Raw genomic sequence first — 21900 nt, 5'->3', positions numbered from 1 at the left:
TTTCATTGATTTGAAACTTGTAAAGGCTCTTCCAAGCCTCGATTGGAAGTTGCTGAATCAAAAATATTCAGCAAGAAAAAAGTTTCTGGTTGGTTTATCTGAAAATCAACTGGGTTGTTTGTGTGCCCGGAAAAACAAACAGTATAAAGTTTTTGGTTGGTTTATCTGAAAACCAACTAGGTTGTTTGTGATCTCGGAAAACAAAAGGTTTTCGGTTGGTTGCCTGGAAAAATCAACTGGGTTTTGACTGTGAGCCCGAAAAATAATCAGACTGTAATCTGCTGGGTTATAGTAAAATCTCAAGCTAGGTTTGAGGAGTGGACGTAGGTGCTGGGAGTGCACCGAACCACTATAAACTTGGTGTTTGTGATTGTGATTCTTCTCTTCATTTCCTCTGCATATTCCTGACTGCTTTCTTAACTTTATTCACTGTTGTATTTGTGCAATCTTATTTCCGCTGCTAAATCTATAAGATAATAGTAACTCATACTCTCCATACGTTTTAACTTTAATTATTTTTAAAGAGATCCAATTCACCCCCCATCTTGGGCTGCACCTCTGGGCAACACTTGAGAATCCACAAGCGCACATTTTTGGTCCTCTATTTCACGACAGGTGATAGGTTTCGACTTCTCTTGGGCTTGCTCATGTACTTATGTTCTAGTTCTCTTGCATTATAGCCAAACACTTGCAAACTTACTTCGCTGTCAAAATTCAGAACATAAAACCCTCAACTTTCAAACCTGTCCTATCCACATTTGAATCTTGATATTAAATTAGCACACCCTAACAACAGGATGTTTCTCAACATCTTATGATCGATTTACTTTAGGATCTAAATGACTGTAAACCTTGCAACATTCTTTCTTATATTGATTGATCTTCTACCTTAACTCAAGAATAACTGAAGTAGAAATCAGCAACATCTAAGTCTTAAGTTACTTTTGTGAAAGCTTGATGAAATCTGAAATCATATTAGGTTGCACAGGTAGGTTGTCCTGCATCATATTTTGGTATTAGAGCCAGGCTTGCTAGGGTTCTATATTGACATTGCATCTCACATTATACATAGTGTTGTTATTGCATGTCAACCTGTAGCGGTAAGGAGTACCAAGCCACTCAACCTAAAGTCTCCTTAGATATCATGGATTCTAAAGCTCTAAAATTTTTCATAGACCAGTTCGCTACCATGCGAGTTAAAAATGAAGAATTCAAACAAGAGGTCCGTGAGTTAATGCGACAGGTTTGGGCCCCTGAACCAACACTCCCTCTCGTAGCAGCCCAACCTAAAATCAGTTTGGCCGCACCACCTATAGTCCTTCTCCATCCTCCTAGGAACCAACCACCTACTGATTACCAATGCAATCTCGATGAGAGGCTAATGCGTACCATAAGAATAGAGGCCCCTATCTTTGCTCGTCAACTCGAACCAAGCGTGTATCTCGATTGGAGAGCGGGCATAGACAACTACTTTTAGTGGTATGAAATGTCCGATGATAGGAAGGTACGATTTGCCAAGATGAAGCTTATTGGACAAGTTCACTGGTACTGGTATAATGTTGAACATATGCGCGAGACCCAAAGGCTTCCTCGTATCACGACATAGGAGGATATAAAGGAGAAATTGAATGAAAAGTATCTACCTTTTTTTTACCGACAATGCCTTATGGATAGGTGGCAGAAACTAACTCAAGGGACATCAACTGTTGCTAATTACATCGCACGATTTGAGGAGTTATATATGAGTTGCGGTGTAGTAAAAGAGGACACTATCACTCTTTCTAGGTTTCGGGCAGGACTCCACAAGAAGATCTAGAAAGAACTCATCCTACGAGAGATTACCACTCTTAGCCAAACATACCAGTTGGCTCAAGATGTGGATAGTTTCTTAAAGACACTTGTGGTGAGGCGTATTGACCCTCGATCAATGCTTTCAGGAGCCTGACCTACCCAAAATTATCTTCCACAATCCAGACCGCTTTCCAATCCTTCTAATCAGCCCGGCCCTATCCAAACACTAGCTAGGACATCCTCAATGCCTGTCCCAAATCCTTCAAATGATAAGGGAAAAGGTATATTAGGTTCCAACCCTCTTTGTCGAAGCCAAACCTAATATTTTAGGTGTCAAAAGTTTGGCCACATAGCGTCCCAATGTACTGCTAAGACCTACTTGATTAATGAACGAGAAGCTGGAAACCAAGAGGCCGAATATGTTGAAAAAATCTATGAACAAAACATCAAAAATTAGAATGATTCACAAGGGGAAACCTATGACTCGAATAACCAAGATCCTAGGTTTCATGTGGTTAGGTGTACCCTCGTCCAAACTAAGACCGAACAAGATTGGCGCCGAACCTCCCTATTCTATACTCTTGTTAAGATCAATGGAAAAACTTGCAAAATCCTTTTTGATAGCGGTAGTTGCATCAATGCCATTGCTTTCGGAGTTGTCTTCTACTTCGGTTTGAAGTATGCGCCCCATCGCCACCCATACAAAGTCACGTGGGTGGATAATACATCCATCTTTGTGTTGGAAAGGTGCCCCATCCTTATTCAATTCCTATCTTATAAAGACGAAATTTGGTGTGACAACATTTCGATGGATGTAGGTCAAATCATCTTGGGAAGACCTTGGCTATTTGATATGGACGTTACACTTAAAAAACCTAATTCACCCCCCTCTCTTGGGCTGCATAGTTGGGCAACACTATCTCTATTCACCATTTTTAAATTATAAGAAGTGTTTCAGCAACACACTAAAAGTACAGGAGGTGCAACTAGAACATAAATAAAGTAGAGAGGGCATCAATAGAACAGCTACAAAGGTGTGTAACCTAGACAACATAAAAGTATAGGGTGTGTCTTTACTAAATATCTATCTATGCATTTAGGCTTTAAAAGTGTGGGGCATTTGAAAATTGCTTGGGATTAAAATCCTTTGGAATGCTTCCAGTGCAAAAATTTGTCTTAGTAAGTTGGTTAAAGCTATACATTTAAGGCAAGAATATCATTCTCATTACACAAATAGCATAGAGATTACAATATAAGTTAAGATAGCCCCCAAAACAAAACATCCAACATAGGACAAATACCAAAACATCAAGCCTAGGATACTCCCCAAACCCTAAACATTTAACCTAGGGTCCTTAACATAATTAAACTTGAGACACCATAAAATACCAAGTCATAACAACCAAGGATGCTAGCATACAGAACACGACTCGTTTGATATTCCTTTTGTAGCTTGAAAGCTAGGTCTTGAGCTTCCTGTTCCATTGTAAGAGCTAGTAGTTAATGATGTCCTTATCCTTTGCGTTTGAAGGTGGACCATGCCAACAGAAGTAATCATAGCCCTCTTTTACCTGGAATGCCATGCTGAGGTTGGAGATTCAAGAAAAAAATTGAAGAATAAATGTGAAAATAGGAAAAATGGCGGCATACCTCATACATCTCGCATCCAAAGGAACTCCAGCCAGGGTTTCCAACGACCCATGAGATCCTCAAAGGTGATCTTGTTCCATAATGGTAGAACTTAGAAAGTTGGGAGGTTAGGGAAGCGGAAGAACTTGATTAAGATGCCTCCATGGTCTCCCTCTCCCTTTTGTTCCCCCTTCTTCTCCTTGTTTGATTTAAGCCTCATTTAGCAGAGCTTTTGGAGGTCCAAAAAGTACTTTCTAACCCTCCAAAAGTACTTTTAGATGAAATAAGGGTGTTTGATAAAAAGTTTTGGAAGTTGTTTTAGTTTTGCCAGAAAGCTAAAACAGCTTTTTGTGAGAAGCTCTATTTTGGAGCTTTTCGGAAAAGCACTTTTAGGCTCCGTCGGAAAGCTATTTTGAGTTATAATATATTTTTGTTAGACTACCATAACTGTGATAAAATATAACAATTACACAAAATATTTCATGGTTCCTGATCCTCATCTTGGGTCGGCAATTTTCATGGCGAAGGTGGTGACGATGAGGACGACAACGATGGCGAGCACAACGATGACTGGAGCCTCGATCTCCTCATGCGCTCCTCCACGACATCTTCTGCAAGATCTTGCGGTGTACACATAGGGCCGTTCGATCCGTTCTGCCCCCTCGGATCCCCACTAAATTGGTTCATTCCCACCTTCTCATTTTTCCGTCAAGTGATTCTTTTTGGGAAGGTTGGGTTTTAATTTTTAGAAGTCAATGAAATGAGGCAATTTACTTGTTTTCCAGTTATTTCCTTCTTATCCTAGAAAAGGATTTTTCTCCTTTTTTTAAAATTTTTTTCAGATTGTAATTTTAAATTTGGATAAGCTAACGCATTTTTTTCCTTGTAATTACCTCTTCATTGTTCGTTGTGGGAGCAGGGTTCAAAAAATAGAATTGGATAATTGGGAATTTGAAGTAGCTAACATTTCTTGTTTTTTTTTTGTCCCCCAAATAGGTGGCATTTTCGGTTAATGGGGTGTTAGTTATGGCTTTGTTATGGATTTTTAAGGCATTTCTTGAGGTAATTCTGCATCTTTAATATGCATTTTTTCTCCTTTTGTTATGCTATTTGCCATTCCTTATATGGTATGCATCTTTAATCTTTTCATGGATAATCATGAGGTGGATATTCTGCGTGATCGTATTGCTTCTCAACTTATAACTCATTGACTTTTTTTCTTCATAAAACCCTGAGGAGTTGGTTGTTTTATTTTGTGTTTGAACAAACATGAATGTTGCTTCTTGTATTTTTCTTGCTACTATATCAACAATGTAAAAAAGCAGGAACAAGGTAAGCATTGGAATGAAAAAGAATCATAAAATCTTATTTTTGCTACTATATCAAATTCTTTTTAACATATTATTTTCCTATTAAAAATTATTTTCCTTTTAGAAAAGTATTAATAACATAATATTTTCTTATTTAAAACTAATTTCTATTTAGGAAAATATGAGTTCACTAAAACGATGCCTCAGTGTTCTAGAGTTCTTGGTTGAGAGCATCAAAACGGAAGAAAACATTGGAAGTAAAACCAATTAGTCATAAGTAAAAATGTAAAAAATCACTTATGGACAGCCATTTATAGTCCATTAAAATAATATGCAAAAATTGTATCCATCCCTATCTAAATATTTAACATTCTATTAAAAACAAAACATACTCAATAAATCAATACATGCAAAAAACCATGTTGAACCCTCCTAAATTTGACATGCAAAAAATCTGATAAAATCATCTATAAAAAAAGTATGTTACATTCTATAATAAAATCTGTTATGTTGCATTGGAAAACATGCAAAAAAAATTTGGAAATTTTTTTTTGCCACTATTTCTTTCTACATTAGATGTGCTAGTCGGTGTCATAGTGTCGAATATATTAGGAGAAAAAAGAATAATAAAATTACTGACTATTGTCTTGAAATATATATAGCCTTCTATTACATAAATTTATATTTAAATTGCCATGATCTCCCCATGTTTTGCATGGATATCATTAATTCTCATAATCTTCGTAATTTATTCCAAATAACTAAATCCAATCGTAGCCCTTTTTACTATTTATTCACTAACCCTTTATCCTATCCACACTAATATGGAAAGTCGACATGGTATACTTCAGTCATATTTGGATTATATATCCCCCAGTTATGCTCAATTCCATCAGGCTTCAAGTCCTCATTAAACATGGCAAAAATATAAGTCTCTATTGCGTTCCCCGGCCTCCTAGGTGTCCCTGTGCTGCTGGTCACATGTGCCACTGTGTTGTTAATATACGTCTTAGCATTCTCCACGGTCGTATAGGTGGGACCACCACCAGACGGCCACCCAGTCTCTGCCACCACCAGAGTAAGATCCGGATAACCTGCCTTCTCCAACGCGGCATATATGCTATCAAGTGACGCATCAAAAAGATTGTTGTAATTCAACGAATCATCGACGACAACTGTGTCGGACGCAGTGAAGAGTACTGCATAGTCGAGCGGCACATCCTCTGGTTGGGCTGCGTACGCAAAATATGGGTATATATTGATGAGGAGTGGTGCATTCTTCGACTTCAAGAATCCTGCGATGCTGGTCATGATAGCGGACGATTGGTCATTGAATGCAGCTTGGGATGGTGGGAATGACATGCTGAGGATAATATTGTGAACGACAGTGGAGACAGGAACGTTGAGATTAGCTGCAGTGAGGGCAGCGTCGAGATTTTGCATAGCAGGGAGGACATAACTGGCAAGGTCGCCGGGGATGACCTCATTGCCAGCAGTGATGTAGCGGAAGATTGTGCCTGCTTGGACGTAGGGAATTACATTGGTTTGGACCCAGCTAGTGGCGAAGGTTGCATCGTTGGCGAGGCTTGGGAGGTCATTGTTGAGGGCACCGAGCACGACACAGATGCCTGAGTTCTAGAGGGCGGTAAGAACAGTTGGGTTGGGGTCAACGAGGCGGATGAATTTGATATTCCGAGATTTTAAGAGACCCGCCACTTGGTCCGGTGGGGGGAGGTTGTCGCCTAACAAGCCATAGTTTATGCCAATGACCTGAGCTCCTGCACCATTCACCAACCTTACATACAAACTAATCTCAAAAATCTAAACATCAATGTTTTGTCAATTATAGGTATCTCAACCTTTATTATATTGGCTGATATAATATAATATATATTACAATACATATGATATGAAATTACAACCAGAAGATTTTGCTAGAATGGTGACAAATAGCAATTTTGATAACATTGTTAGCGACAACGAATCGGTAAACATGGACCATACTATTTAACTACCCAGATAGTCATATAACAAAGTTCATGAAGTTCAGCAGAATACCAGCATGAATACTGAAGCTTCAGATAACAACACCGAAAGTAGCAAGAAAAGGAATAGCACATTCTCCATGGATACGACACGCTCCTATCGTCCTTTATCTCTTTGTTAGTTATTGGACACCAAGTACTGCCCATTAATAAAATAAAAACTTTATATTAACTCATTCCCATGACTCCCTAGTCAATTGGAAGCATGGAACATATATGCAACTAAGAGAAAATTAAAAATATGTGTAGATGAAACCTGCATAATACCCCAAAAATAGAGGGAAAATAGGCTTACCAAAGCTTTTGGAAACCAAGTTTACTCAGTGGTTTGTTGAGAAGAGAAACCATAGCCCTCTTTTTATAAGATATCTAGGTGTCAATGCATGGTTAGCATTCATAGATGGTAACAATATATTTTGTCAATATGTGAAATATGTTGCGGCCAAAAGTAGAACCCCTTTTTCATTCTATTTCTTTTCCCTTTTTCCTTTATTATTTTCATTTTTTGCTGGAATACTTGAGGAATAAACCTTGGATATCACCCGCCTCCCTTCCTTCTTTGTTGTGGCCAGCCATGGAGAGGTTGGACCTGCCTCCATGCCATTTATGGCATTGTCTAGTCATGTTAGGAGATTTGGTGTCATATCCTTCATTCGTTCCTAGCCTTTGCAAGCGAATGAAGGAATCTTTTTTCATTATTCACCAGAGTTAACGAAAGATGGGCTCCGCTTCATTTTACATCAGAGAATAGCTGCATCTCTATTTACACCGCATCCTAACTAATGTTGGCACTTGAGTATTATGTGCACATTTAGCCATGTGGCAAGGCTAGGGCATGACGATGATAATACAATTTTAAGTGAAAATGATAGCTAAGGCTCAAGTAGCATACATCGTATAAGGGAGCTCATGACGGTGATGATACGACTTTAAGTAAAAATAATAGCTAAGTTTGAAGTAGTGAACACTGTATAAGGGAGCTAATTGAGTCAATTTGAAAGTATCTGAACATATTTTAAGAGTTGGAACTAAGGTAGTCTAGTCAAGTTGGTTTGGAACATGACCAAAGGCTTCTAGTTTGTTACGTACTACTCAACCACTTTGACAAATTCAGTTTGTAATAAAAATTTATAGTTTGTTATACTTATTGAAAACTTATTCACATTATAAAATATAATTATTACAAATGTATGAAATTATTAATATTTTAATAATTAATTATTTTTATAAAATTCAAATCTTTTATTTTTAACAAAAAATAAAAGTTAAATAGCTTTATTTTAATCTTTATAATATTTTTAAAATATTTAAAAAAATTTCAACATATTTATATAATTGTATATATTTTTTGTAAAGTTCTTTAAAGAGAAATAATTCATGTTTTTTTTCTCAAACTATAGTTATACAATGATATATAGATGATAACTTTCATTTTGTTGTTAAATGATCAATATTCTGCCAAAAAAAAATTTGTATTTTGCCAGCAGATATATATTTAATGATGAAATTCTATCATCACTAAAATATATAAATAATCTGCAAAGAAAACTATTTCATCATAAAAGTTATACAATAATGTAAATGTGATAAAAATCAAATTTGTCATTAAATAATTAGCATTCTGCAATAAACATATATACGTTACCAATAAATATATGTTTCACTATGAAATATTATCATTATTAATAGTTAATTAGATAATTAGGGACAAAAATAATTTTTATCATAAATTTATATGCTAAAGAATAAATGATGAAATACTATTTTATCATTAGATAGCCTACATTATGCAACAAAATTGTACGCATCACCATTAAAGAAATCTTCAGTGATGAAATATTTTCCTCACCTAAAAATAGAAAATATATTCTTGTACCCACAAGTATATATTTGGGAATGATTCTAATATCATCATTTAAATTAATAATTCATTCATGATAAAAATTATATTGTCATTAAAATTCATGGTATTCATGATAATAATTTTTTGTTGCAAAAAAATTATAAATTATGGCCAATAAAATTACCACAAAAATATCAGACTGGAAGTATTTGGCACCACTAGCGTCAAAATATAATTTTGTTGCTAAAAATACTACTAAAATGATATTTCATGACAAATATTTTATTTCGTTGTCTTGTGCATGGTACTTATAAGTGACAAATTATAATTTGTAGCAAAATATTTTATCGCTGATTGACCACTTTTGTGTAGTTGTGGAGTGATTGATTATAACCCTATTTGATTTTGATGAGCTCAAAGCATTTGAGTATATCTTATGTTATACTAATGAATTCAATCTAGTGTTTCAGTCAAATATTTGTGAATTTATGTTTAAGTGTCTCTAGCTTTGGTTCAATACACTTTGGCTAAGTATAGAAATCAATTTGAACTAAAGTCTGAATCTCGAGTCGACTCCGGAAGATTACGAGTCGACTCCAAGCGTATCAGAAGCACTGGCACAAGCTCGAGTCGACTCCGGCACATTACGAGTCGACTCCGACTGAGAACAGACAGCCGGATAGAAAGATAAATCTCAGACGCTGTCACCGAGTCGACTCCTGAAGAATTAGAGTCGACTCCGATGCTTGCCGAGTCGACTCCAGCAAAGTACGAGTCGACTCCATGGAGTAACAGACAGAAAGACAGAGAAGCCATTTTGGACTCTGAGAGCCGAGTCGACTCCCGAAGAACTCGAGTCGACTCCGACGGATTGGCAGGTCGACTCCTAAGGAAGCAAGAGTCGACTCTCAGAGAAATGCAAGGCTAAAAGTCAGAGAGCCAACTTCGGTGTCTGAGAGCCGAGTCGACTCCCGCAAAGTCCGAGTCGACTCCAAGGCAGTTCAACTCTAAAGACAGAAGACCGGTACTTCGGTGTCTGAGAGCCGAGTCGACTCCCGCAAAGTCCGAGTCGACTCCGAGGCAGTTCAACTCCAAAGACAGAAGATCGGTATTTCGGTGTCTGAGAGCCGAGTCGACTCCCGCAAAGTTCGAGTCGACTCCGAGACAGTTCAAGTTCAAAGACAGAAGACTTGTCTTTCCGGCTCTGAGAGCCGAGTCGACTCCAAGAGAATTCGAGTCGACTCGAGGAAGCAAAACCGAGAGGATGATTTTTGGATTCCTGAAGATCGAGTCGTCTCCAGAAGGAAAAGTCATCTCCGGACAATTGGCGAGTCGACTCCAGGTTCAGCCGAGTCGACTCCAGAACGGGACGGCACTTTATTTCAAATTTTGAACAGTGGCCGAGTCGTCTCCAGTAAAGCATGAGTCGACTCCAGCAACAGCCGAGTCGACTCCTGATCGAGCGAGTCGACTCCGATCCCAACGGACACTTTGTCAGGAGTTGCAGAGTGTGCAGAACGGCCATCAATCTGTGTCTAACGGCTATTTTTCGTTGGGAATGGCTTAAATAGCCTGAGTGAACAGTAATAGAGGAAGAAAGAGAGACTCCATTCAAAGCAAAAGGGATTTCCACCAACCAAAGCCTCTCTAGAGTAATTACAAGAAAAAGAGGAAGAAGTGCATTGAAGTCTACTCTCCAACCGTCTTCCTCACATTCAAGGCTCTCCTCCTGACAGCAAATCTTCAGCAATTTTTATATTTTACAAATGATTCATTGTTTACTCTTTTGCTATAAATTATTATTATATTTTAATTTTTATTTTATATCATAATTGTTTGTTTGTTATATTTTATCAATTCTATTTGTAATTTTGTTTTCTTAAATTTAAGTTTATCTAGTTTTGTTATATGCATGTTCGTTTCTTCTAGAAAAAAATAAAATTTATTAAAACAATTTATCGTGTTTTTTCACAACCATTATTTTGCGAAAAGTGCAGTGCACATACCATTTTTCTAGTAATTACTATGATAATTATGTACTAAATTTATCATCCATTTACAAGCATTAACCTGAGAGAAACCTAAGTCATGATGAATCTTAAAAAATTTATGCAGCACCCTGTGCATTTGCATATGGGATTTTCATATATTTGCTATTAGGACAGAGTGGACGTCTCTAGTAACATGCTGAGATATATTAAAACTAATTAGGATAACAATCTTCTTTTTGTAAAAATAGAAAAATGGTTATATGAACTTATTGATATATATATTCATATAAGTTCATCTAGAACAAGCATAGAAGAAGCCAAAAAGACCATAGTGGATAGAATGTCACCATTTATAATAATGGAACGAACTTGTAATCCATATTATTCCTTAGATAAGCACTAAAGAATTCATGAAAAACTAATAAAATCTGTAATAATTCAATAATGGGCAATACTTTAATTTCTAGATAATGGTTAGGCAAATCACTTTGATAAATGACAATAGTATAGAATTACTATTGCATATTATTGTAATAATATTAATAAAAAAATGTTAGAGACAAGTCCTTCTACCTTCCCACATCTCCTGACTTGACTAGTTTAGAGTTGACTCTCAAGGTAGATATTGAGCTAACAGTCTTCAACATCAGTCGGGCCTCCACGACAATGATCGGAGATCCTATCCTTAGATCAATATCTCCACCGCCTGGTGCAGCTACTGCAGAATCTTGGATACAATGAGGGTATGTTTGGATATCCCTACATGATTAAATTAAAAATTTTGTAGGATTTATGGATCGGGCCATCTATTTAAGCATGACCTTGTATCGACCAAATCATGCCCAGCTCAAATCCTATGAGAAGAATAGAAAAAGAACTCCATAAGTTTTTTTTTTTATTCTTGTAGCCCAAAGGCTTAGGATCTGACTAGGTTTAGACAAACTCTTAGAATATATAAGATAGATGGGCCAGTTAGTCTGATTTCTATAGGATTCTGAATCCAATCCTATAGGAACATCCACACAAGCCCTGAGCAATTGGAACAACCCTTCTACATCGACAGGTTACGTGGCTAGGCTGCTGCAATATAGGAATGGGTAATGGCAGTTTCTATGATAGAATAGTGTTGCAGGTAGACATGGTAGCTCAAAATGAATGTCAGGAATGGCTAAAGAGAGGCTAAGAATGCATGGGTTTTGGGGGATTATGGGGTTCAATAGGGAGTTGTCTCAATCCAATTAAGCAAAAAAGAAATTGTCGCAAACCTATCCAACTTTGATTCAATCACATTTCATAGGCTCTTTCTCTGCTTCATTAGGTTTGCTCTCTTTCCGGTCCCACCTTGGAGAAGAAAAGAACAAAAATTCGAATTAAGCATAGCGTAACAAGATTCGATTTAACAAGATTCGATTACATGGAACTGCAAGGAGTAGAGGGATAAAGAGAGTCCTCAAGTTAGAACTAGAGCTTGACAAAGAATAACGATGAGTGCAAAAGGACTATGAGGATTAAGAGCTAACAACTACAGTAAATTTGACCATTGAGCCTGACTTAAGAAACTAACTTTTACTATAGTAAAAAACTGGAAATTATATAAAAAATTCTTTAATGTACATGCATCCAGTGGTATAATTATTATAACATATAGGAAGTTCTATTTATCAATCTCGAGCAAGATGTGAGGATCCCACCTTGCCAATGGTGGTAGGTCATTCCTTAAAATTCAAACAAGAAGAATGGGAAGGAACAACGAACTCACAGGACGCCAAAAACTAGGAGGATGACTTGAAAGCCAACCATGAGGGTGACATTGGCCAGACTTAGCTTATCGGATATGCAAGTACTAGTGTTAAGGTTTCAATAGGATGAATTATTTTCCAGGAGGATGACATCAGTTGCCATGGGACTCACTGTGACACGAAATAATTGATGGTATGTAAAAAAAACAATGTGTTACTTGGTCAATTTATCGTTCATCGATCAGATACAACATAAAGATCTGATTTTAGATAAATTATTTTAGTTGAATGAATAATAAATGTTTAAATAATTTTCATTATCTGAATGAATAATGGCTAACATTTTATACCTAGAGTACGTAGGAGAGAGAGAGTGTGTGTGTTTCATTCTTGTATCATGCATGTCAAGTGCTGGTAGTGCAACTATGTTACTTTTTTACTGTATTTTAGTCCACATTTGTTATGAATCATGAAGCATTCTCAACTTGACTCTAGGTTATGTGACCTTCTCCTTCATTTGCTTAGTGAAGCAAGAAGGAACCTTGAATTATTTTTTTCTGAAAAAAAAAGACAACAAGTTGATCTTCTTGTTGCACTAGTACGTACTACATCTTGATTTAGGCTAAAGAGAGTTATGTTCCAAACATAACATTGTCGAGTTCGTAAAAGCCATATCTAATTTATAAGACAACACATCTATCAACACTCTGAAATCATGATATTGTTGTTTTCTAGACAATAGCAAATGGATTTCTACATGAATACTAGATCTACTGTTCGTTTTACCATACTAGAATCACCTCATCAATTTCTATTTGGTTACGTATACGTGTATGCTAATCTTGATGAGCATTGTTGGTGCCACCTAGAAATCTACATGCTCTGGTACATCATCCATCTTGATGAGCTGGTTCCCAGCAAGACAATCCCAACCCCACACCTGATCTCATATCATGGAAGTGTGATCAAAAGCCAAACAAGTTTAAGGAGGCTGCTGTTGGGACGACCACCGAATGATGCTCATGTTGTTGCAACGTGGTGGATGGATCATGTGGAAGCATTGATGATCCCATCAATCATCATCAATGGAAGAAAAAATAAGGAAATCAAAAGTCTTTTGTTATGCATACCTACTTCATGGACGAGGCCACTTTGGAACAATATATATTAATGTAATAATTGTTTTCTTTCCCTTGACTTAAGAACACAACATTCTTAATATTTTAATGTTACTTTGTTTTCAATCTTCTTTTTTCAAGGAAAAGGCAACCAAGACCAATAGAGGATGGAAGGTTGGTGGAATCTGGATGGAAGAACATGGTGAGAGCTCTTTCTTGGCGACTGTTATGTTATGAGAAGATACCATCAAGGTGGTGCATCTCCAGGAGACAAGTAATTTAGTCAGTTCTATTCATTAGTCCTTTCTTGGTTTTATAAGAAATTTTCTAAAGATATCCTGTTTCTGTCACTGCTGAAGAGGGCACAAGCTGGAATAACATGCACTACCGACCCCCATACAGGACCAGCTTCCAACTGCTACATAGAACCTGTCAACAAAATGGTGTATACAAACGGATACTTGGTGGCATTAACTAAATTAAATGGAGTGTTCAAACACCACACGCAATCATGTTATACGCTAGTTATGCAGTCTTTCTCTTTACTTATACACAGCAAAGGTAAATGACAGCATGAAAGGTATTAGGTCACATCATACGTGTCATCATACTATAATGATATTATATAATTACAACGAGTTTACATGATTTTCTGTCATTACACTATTTTACAGATTTAATTAATAATTTATAACAAGAATTTTTAGAACTTTTATTAACCGTGAAGAGTTTAAGCAAGTGGTGATGTATTGCCATAAAATTTAACCACAATTAAAGTTCTAGCGCATAGGGCTCTAACCATCGCAGGCCTGGGGATGGTCATGCGTACGCTGTATATGACACTCAGGTTATACTAGAGTAATCTTACAGTTATACCAATCCACCCTCTATAAAGTTTAATGACAATTATTATGATAACTATATTCTATTTTAGAATAATTTTTTGGGCTTTACTATGATCTATTACAACAATATGTGAAATGAATCAAAGTATCAAAGAAATTATAAAAATAAAATCATATAAGTTGTTATTAGAACACACAATCAGCAATCAAAAGTTATGAATGTAACAACCACTATAAAATTATAGTGGAATCCATAGCATACGAACTTAGTGATCCTGATAGCCTATTTAGTATTTATGATTATTAGATATTTATATAAGCATAGAAATGAAATCAATTCGGATCGAGCCACGTATAGGTCGAATATTGGGCTTGTAGGTTGGAATGACCATTCTGGAGCTAATAAATGAAAATTTGTGCGTATTGATATATTATCTAAAATTTGTATAAAACAGTTTTTATATATAATTTGTACAAAATTTTATGCAATTTTTTGATAGAACAAATTTATATGATTAATCTTTAATTATTGTATCTCTCTCAGGAAAAAAAAAGCCAAAACTTCAATTCTTGTATCAAATTCTATGACATTGGGATCAAGAATGTAAGGATTATCTGGGCTAAAATTTAGGGAATAAAAATTATTGGGTAAAAGTAAAATCAGGAGTGGGAATTTCAACCCTACATTATAGAATTATGTGAATGTTTCTGCATGAGCTATAACTTAGCACTTCCTTGAATAGAATTACTCTTTACCGCATGGATAAGAAGGCAGGATTCAATTATAATTAGAGTTAGTCGGAGTATGGAATATAGAGAGAGAGAGAGAAAAAAGAAAAAAAACTTAACCCTCCTAGTATAAAAATCCATATCATATAAATAATCCATTCCATATAGAAGTGGGACCAACAAACCTCCCAACCTACTTCTTTAGTTCCTTGCAAACCCTAGTTTCAAGTTGCATATTTTGCGCAACAGAATAATTGATTTTTTTTTTCATGATATAGACTGTTAGATTGTATCCGATGTAGATCTTAAAGCATTTCTAACTTTTTCTTTTATCCTTGTACATAAATCTTGAAGCAGAAGAAACAAGACTACCAAATCTGTCACCTACTTTGTTAGTTTCTTGCAAACCCTAGGTTCAAGTTGTATATTTTGCACGAGAGAACAATTGATCTTTTTCTCTGATATTAATTGTTGGATTACATCCGGCATAAATCTCAAAGCATCCCGAGCTTTTATTTTTCCATCGATGTACATAGATCTTGTGATGAATATCATACGATCCAATGGTGGCTTCATTGTATATCTTATATCCTATATTAGTCATGTCAACTAAGGAATTATTATAATGCGACATATTAATGGATTACAGGTGTCGGCTGCAGGGGCCCCACCCCATATCGTGGGTCAAGCCTGACCCTCTGTTCCAGCCCATGTTGATGGTGACGCTGTCTAAAATCTACTTAAAGCGTTGATTTAGACGTCGATTACGAGTTGATGGACAATGGTGCTGGTGATTAAAGTGAACACTGGATCTGTGGATATGGATGAGATGGGTCTCTGATTGTATGCTAGAATCCTTCACTATCACCATGGCCTTTGTTTTTTTTTTTTTCCTTATGTTTTTATGTGTTTGTTAGAAGGTCATGATAATTATCTGCGTGACAAATGGAGCAGTAGGTGCTGAGATGGATTTAGATTAATCATGAAACCTCAGAACTTAGAAGATCTTCTAGTCGTTACTAAAGTACATTTTATCATTTGTAATTTTGTGATAAATACTCGAGTAATATTACTACTATGTGTCATCTTACACTTTCTTTCTTTACATGTTGATGTCCTATACTATGGTTGCAATACTAGGGGATAATGTGCTATAAGTTGACTATTAAAGCCATAATTGTAGTTCAATCATGGACAGAGATAGGATTAACTTATTGCGATTGTCTCCTTTGGACTCTTTTATGACAGTTGGATGATTATAATATATGTGCATTGTATGTTGATGATGAATGCCCTGGTTTTAGTTGTTTTATTGATGAAGATAAGAACATCACTATACAACATCCTGTTTTCCTTGCACTTTTACTGTGTTGCATTGGTGGTAGGTGATATCCTCGAATCAAGAAGAAAAGGATTGAGAACTGTGGTTCTTATATATATATATATATATATATATATATATATATATATATATATATATATATATATATATATATATATATATATATATAGTACTTGACTTCCTCTCAAATCAAACTAAACAAATTCTTTTTTTTAAAGTTAGATCTAATATGTCCTTGTTATCCTTTTGAGGGAAAAGAAGAAGACCAATCAATATCATAATTACCGAAATTCAAATAATTGGAGATATGCTACCAAGTGCTCAAACTCAAAACCTCAAATTGCTTAGTAAAAAGTGGGAAACCCACTTGTAATATATATTTGTTTCTTAAGAGAAAATAAGCGAGACCTATCAATATTATTGTTACGGGGGAACTTAGCCACCATGCCCCACGTGACCGGCACGCGCGCCCAGGAAGACTACGGCAGCCCCTTGATCCAGCAATCCGACCCCGAGTCGGACATCTTCGGCTCCGCAGCCCGACCCCGAGTCGGCTGCCCCTTGATCCAGCAATCCGACCCCGAGTCGGACATCTTCGGCTCCGCAGCCCGACCCCGAGTCGGCTGCCCCTTGATCCAGCAATCCGACCCCGAGTCGGACATCTTCGTCTCCGCAGCCCGACCCCGAGTCGGACATCTCTCGACAACGACAGGCTATTCCCCAGAGGCACGCCGCGGCCCTCTGCTCCACTACACCCAGCAACGGTCGTATCCGGCGCTGCTCCACGATCCCTTGTAACAGCCGTACAAAGCGGAGCTCCACTACGCCCTGTCATGGCCGTACCCAGCGCTGCCCCACGACGCCCTGTAACGGCCATGTCAGTGGCAGCTCCATCGTGCTACACGATGACCAACCCCCCAAAAGGACCCCCCAGCCTGGTATATATGCGGCTGGGGGGAGAAGGGGGGGTAAGCAAGAACTTCCAGAGCATTCTCTTACTTGCTACTATTATCTCTCCTTCTCCTCCAATCTCCTCTGACTTGATCGTCGGAGGGCCCCCACTACCCCAGTGGTGGTGCGAGGCTTGCTTGCAGGTTTCCCGGTGGAAGGTGGAGCGCAATCAACACCAACCAAGGCAACTCAAACGGAACCCCGTTCACACCGCTGTGCCAATCGTTCTCGGTTTGGACCACCAGCAACAGTTGGCGCTAGAAGGAGGGCCGAATCTCAGAGCGATCGTAATGGCACGGCGAGGTGGTCGTGGAGCTTCCAATGCCTCCGGTCGCGGGGCCTCTCGCGCCTCCGGCCGGGAGGCCGCTGCGTCTCCAACACATTCTCAGCAACACTCCACCGCTCCACCTCCCATTCAGATGGTCGAAGCCGCTCAGTTCGACCAGCTAGCCCAGCAGGTTCGCACCCTCGCGGAGGCAGTGCAGAACCTGTAGGGTGTGATGTCTCGGGCGCCGCAGCGGGCCCAGGAGCCGCTGCTCTCTGAGCGCTCACCTGTCCTCCTCAACCCGCGCTCCTTCCTCTCCCATGGGGAGGAGCGCCGGCGCGAGGAAGATTCTCGAGCACGGTCCATTCTGCCGGGACCTTCCCATCGGAGCTGCGCGGGGTACGAGAGGTGGGCCCGGGCGCGTTCCCAGACCCCCCAGTCCTCAAGGAACCCGCGCTCCAATCAGTCCCCCTCTCGGTGCTCCTTGTCTCCCACCCATCGGTCGCGCTCCCTGGACCGGCGGGTGGACGATCTCCACCGACAACTCCAGGTCCTGAAGGGCCACTCCAAAGATCCCTTCGCCGACTTGGAGATCTCCTCCCAGCCGGCGCTTGCCTCGAGGATCCTGCGGACCCCGAATCCGCCGGGGTTTAAAATGCCGGCGATTGAGCCCTATGACGGGGCGGCGGACCCGCGGGATCACGTCGAGAGTTTCAGGACCCTTATGCTCCTCCACGGAGCATCAGATCCTCTCCTCTGCAAGGCTTTCCCAGCAACCCTCCGTGGCCCGGCAAGGGCGTGGTTCGCCGGCCTGGAGGCTAACTCAATCCAGTCCTTCGACCAGTTCACTCGCCTCTTCATCACTCATTTCGCCGTCAGTAGCCGGCGGCGACTGGTCTCCGACTCCCTCTTTGATGTTCGGCAAAACGAGGGAGAAAGCCTGCGGGATTATCTCACCCGCTTCAACAAGGCTACGCTGGAGGTCCGGAACCTGAGCCAGGAGGTAGCTCTTTCAGCCCTGAAGCGCGGCTTCCGGAAGGGCAGACTCACCTTCTCCCTGGACAAACGCCCGCCGAGGAGCTTCCCGGAGCTGTTGTCCCGGGCGAACTAGTATGCGGACGCCGAGGAGGCGGCCGCCCACCGGAGCAAGGAGGCCGCCGAGATCCCTCCAAAGCTTGGGGAGAAAAGGCGAAAAGAGGCACGCCAGAGGAGGAGCCCGACGCCCCAGCGTCGGCGCAGAAGCCCGTCGCCGGCGAGGAACCACGGCGCCCCCGCCCTCGTTCTCCGCCCCGACGTTTCAACCGGTACACCCCTCTCCTGACTCCCCGGGCCCAGATCCTTATGGAGATCAAGGGGCGGGAGGACCTCCCGGCCCCGAGACAGATGCGGAAGATCCCTGGGAGGAGGCCCTCCCGGGCGTACTGTGAGTACCACCGGGACCACGGCCACGACACCGAAGACTGCTTCCAGCTTCGGGACGAGATCGAGGCTCTCATCCGCCGGGGGCGTCTCGGACGATATGTGAACGACCGACGTCCCCCCGCGGACCCGCGTCTAGCCGACCCGGCTCCTCCGGAGCCTCGGGAGCAGAATCGACCCGTTGCGGGCGTGATCCACACTATCACTGGGGGCTGCTCACGGCCCGTGAGGAACGCAGGGGGCTCGGCGGAAGCGTCAGGGACGGCCATCGTAAAGAGGCAGAGGGTCGGTAATGTAATCACCTTTTCTGATGAGGATGTAAAGGGGGTTCAGACTCCCCATGATGCCGCCATGGTGATCTCCCTCACTATGGCAAACTATGATGTAAGGCGTGTTCTTGTTGATAGTGGAAGCTCAGCTGATATCTTGTTGATAGTGAAAGCTCAGCTGATAGTGGAAGCTCGGTGAGTTCGACATCCGCTACCAGCCTCGACCCGCCATCAAGGCCCAGGTGCTCGCGAACTTCCTCGCTGAGTGCACGGTGCAGGAGGTGGAACCTAGACCGCCGGAAACGCCCAGCCTCGACCTCCCGATCTGGACGCTTCACATCGATGGGTCGTCGAACCCCGAAGGAGGAGGGGCCGGGCTGGTCCTTACCAGTCCTGATGGAGTGATAGCCGAGTATGCCTTGAGGTTTGGATTTCCAGTGACCAACAACGAGGCGGAGTACGAGGCCCTAGTCGCGGGACTCAAACTCACCAAGGAGCTCGGCATCCGGCGTCTGAAGGTCTTCACCGACTCCCAGTTGGTGGTCGGGCAGGTCCGTGGGGAGTTCGAGGCCCGGAGCCCGACCATGCAGAACTACGTCCGGAAGGTGCAAGCGCTCATTCCCGACCTCGGCAGCGTCGACTTCCAGCAGGTCCCCAGAAGCGAAAACGCCAGGGCCGACAGGTTGTCCCGCTTGGTGGGCGCACCGAATCCGGAGCCGTTCCGGCTCTCGAGGCGTATCCTCCCACGATCTCCTAAGCGTCGTTCTCCTTAATTGCATTCTTTGTGCAGGACACTCCGGGCGGCATGTATCCCTCGGTCCACGTATCTCCGCTCGCGCCCAGGCCGCATCCGCCTCGAAGAACGCGCGTATCGCGGCCGCTTAACTGACACTCCTTGCAAGCAGCAACGGGCGGTTCGATTTCCCAGGTAACGCTTCAATTAGCATTTAATGCCCTTCTGGTGTTCCCCAGGCGACGCTCGGAGAGGAGGAGAAACACGATCGTAGCTGGACACGGAGAAATCCCGTCGAGTGGCAAGCGACAGGCGCGTGGCCAACGAGCGGAATTTTCCGAGGCTCGGCCCTCGGATGCCAGGCTAACCCGATGACCATCCCGGGAGCAGACTAGCCTGAAGCCCCGACCGGTCGCCTCGGCTTGCGCCAGCCTTGGCCGACCAACGAGCGGAATTTCCCGAGGCTCGGCCCTCGGATGCCAGGCTAACCCGATGACCATCCCGGGAGCAGACTAGCCTGAAGCCCCGACCGGTCGCCTCGGCTTACGCCAGCCTTGGCCGACCAACGAGCGGAATTTTCCGAGGCTCGGCCATCGGATGCCAGGCTAACCCGATGATCATCCCGGGAGCAGACTAGCCTGAAGCCCCGACCGGTCGCCTCGGCTTGCGCCAGCCTTGGCCGACCAACGAGCGGAATTTTCCTGAGGCCTAACAACCCTCAGATGCCAGGCTAACCCAATGACCATCCCGGGAGCAGACTAGCCTGAAGCCCCGACCGGTCGCCTCGGCTTGCGCCAGCCTTGGCCGACCAACGAGCGGAATTTCCCGAGGCTCGGCCCTCGGATGCCAGGCTAACCCGATGATCATCCCGGGAGCAGACTAGCCTGAAGCCCCGATCGGTCACCTCGGCTTGCGCCAGCCTTGGCCGACCAACGAGCGGAATTTCCCGAGGCTCGGCCCTCGGATGCCAGGCTAACCCGATGATCATCCCGGGAGCAGACTAGCCTGAAGCCCCGACCGGTCGCCTCGGCTTGCGCCAGCCTTGGCCGACCAACGAGCGGAATTTCCTGAGGCCTAACCCTCGGATGCCTGGCTTAGCGCCGGAAGAATTTCTTGAGGCCTAACCCTCGGATGCCTGGCCTAGCGCCAGACGAATTTCCTGAGGCCTAACCCTCGGATGCCTGGCTTAGCGCCGGAAGAATTTCCTGAGGCCTAACCCTCGGATGCCTGGCCTAGCGCCGGACGAATTTCCTGAGGCCTAACCCTCGGATGCCTGGCTTAGCGCCGGAAGAATTTCCTGAGGCCTAACCCTCGGATGCCTGGCCTAGCGCCGGACGAATTTCCTGAGGCCTAACCCTCGGATGCCTGGCTTAGCGCCGGAAGGATTTCCTGAGGCCTAACCCTCGGATGCCTGGCTTAGCGCCGGAAGAATTTCCTGAGGCCTAACCCTCGGATGCCTGGCTTAGCGCCGGAAGAATCTCCTGAGGCCTAACCCTCGGATGCCTGGCCTAGCGCCGGAAGAACTTCGAGAGTCAGGAGTCGGCGAGACGCTACCAAGAGTTAAAAAGAGGAAGGACGAAAGTGAAATGAAGAAACACTCTGTTTCTGCCGAAGGATCGCTCGCGCCCCAAAGGCGAATCGACGCCATTAAGGAAGGATGTCCGCCGAAATCCTCAGACTGCCAGGTCAGCAACAACCGCCATACGCCATAAAGAAGGCGGGGAGCTCGAAGCGCGCGCGCCTCTCCGAGGGATGGCGGCAATCTCGAAGCATCACTCCCTTCACCCGTTCCCCTTCTGGTTCCAGGCTCGGAAGTGGGGGGCTACTGTTACGGGGGAACTTAGCCACCATGCCCCACGTGACCGGCACGCGCGCCCAGGA

At 42.2% G+C, this 21900-nt stretch overlaps 1 pseudogene; it reads right to left on the bottom strand.

Moving 5' to 3' along the window:
• Positions 1-5392: 5392 nt before the first annotated feature.
• On the bottom strand, positions 5393-6857 carry LOC120104946 (putative glucan endo-1,3-beta-glucosidase GVI pseudogene; annotated as a pseudogene).
• Positions 6858-21900: the final 15043 nt, after the last annotated feature.

Source organism: Phoenix dactylifera, chromosome 8, assembly GCF_051530095.1.
Source record: "Phoenix dactylifera cultivar Ajwa chromosome 8, Ajwa_hap1_PhDact_Kaust_v1.1, whole genome shotgun sequence".
In the NCBI taxonomy this organism is placed as follows: Eukaryota; Viridiplantae; Streptophyta; class Magnoliopsida; order Arecales; family Arecaceae; genus Phoenix; species Phoenix dactylifera.
This window is presented reverse-complemented; position numbering and strand designations above follow the sequence as displayed.